Consider the following 1,760-nt stretch of genomic DNA (forward strand, 5'->3'; position numbering starts at 1 on the left):
GCATATGTAGTCTTATGCTATACATGCACCTGAAGACAGGATGCATTCTAACACCAAATAAAATCCCATAAACATGAGGGGATTTTCTGTCAAAACGTGATTAAGGCCCATTTCCTGCCCAGTGAAAAGCAATTTCTGCTTGAACTGACAGTTAAACTCAAAGGGATTATTTCATATAGATATGAAATAATCTGTTGAATAAATAAATACTTCATTTCCCTTCTGCGTTTTCATTTATACTATTATAGGAACGTCAATGTTAACAAAGGTTGGCCTGTCAGAATCTGAGCACCTGACTGTAGTTTTTTCTGACAGGTTATTTCAGATTCACTGTAAATGTGTCTTAAAATGTAAACATACTGAACTTTGGTTGGGACGGCTCGCAGTGAGCAGAGGGAAACTTCACTCATTTTTACATCTAAAACTTGACAGTTTCAATTTTAAAGTTTTGTAAAATGATTTACTTTTTCTTTATTTTTCATCCTTTTTATGCCAGTTTTCTTTTTCCTTTAGGGAATCCTGTTCATTTATTTAATGTTTCCTTTAATAAACCACAGATATCAGGGTTATATTCTGAATATTCCTCTCCTATTGTCACAACATGGTGGCAGCTTCAACACATGGAAAAAATATTTTCTATAAAATTGCAGCTTTAAGCTAGGTTAGCATTGCTTTATTTTTAGAATTTCAAAATATTTTTGTGTGATGTTAGACAATTATTATTTGCACAGCACTATAAAATATTAACAGTTGTGGTTTCTTACATGGACTGACATGATGACCCAGGAGAGGCGATGCTCTGTCAGAAACTCCCTGGTCCAGCCAGCCGAGTGGGAGGAGCTTCACAAAGTGAGAGCAAGCATCTCCATGGCAACCCGGATGGTTGCCATGGAGATGACAGGATTTCACAAACATGCATGAAAGAATCAAGGCAAAACTGCAGGTTTGTTTTGATGAGGGAACAACAACATGATGTAAAGATACAAAACCAGACAAAGATTTGGCAAACGCCACGATTCAAAGCATTTTAACTACTTTCATCTTTAAGTGGATCAGGGAAATTAAAAATTAAAATTCTAAGTTACAAGTCAGTTAAGTTTACAGTCGTCACAATTTATAATTGTTAGGATCTAAAAGTTTAAACATCTACAAACTAAAATTGAATAAGAGAAATTTCAGACTCATTTTGTTCAACATAAAATGTTGATATTTTCATGTGAATTACAGACTTGGGACTGAAAGTTCCTACAAACTAACATTTTATCTTCACATCTGGGTTGAGTTACAAAAACATGGGAACCAAAGTTTGGCAAAAAATTAAACTTAAATAGTTTAAGTCTTAAATTTAATGCTATAAAGTTTGATGTCTTAAAATGTTAAGTTTTGCCCAACTATAGACCAAATCCATTCTAGGATTTGGTTTATATTAGATTATATTTATAATGTATTAGACCATATTACAATTTAACAATGAAATGCTGCTTTTAGACCCGACAGAATAATCAGTAAAAAAACAGGAAACTGAGTTTAACTCAGGATTCAGCTTTATTGATGATTTCCACCAGGGGGCAGTGTTACAGAGAAATCAAGACTTCAGATCTGTAAACATCAACAACGTCATCATTATTCCTCATTATTCCTCATTATTCCTCATTATGCCTCATTATTCCTCATTATTCCTCATTATTCCTCATTATTCCTCATTATTCCTCATTATTCCTCCTCATTATTCCTCGTTATTCCTCCTCATTATTCCTCCT

Source organism: Poecilia latipinna, unplaced genomic scaffold, assembly GCF_001443285.1.
Source record: "Poecilia latipinna isolate Pla-1442-1.1 unplaced genomic scaffold, P_latipinna-1.0 Scaffold3351, whole genome shotgun sequence".
NCBI classification, from domain to species: domain Eukaryota; kingdom Metazoa; phylum Chordata; class Actinopteri; order Cyprinodontiformes; family Poeciliidae; genus Poecilia; species Poecilia latipinna.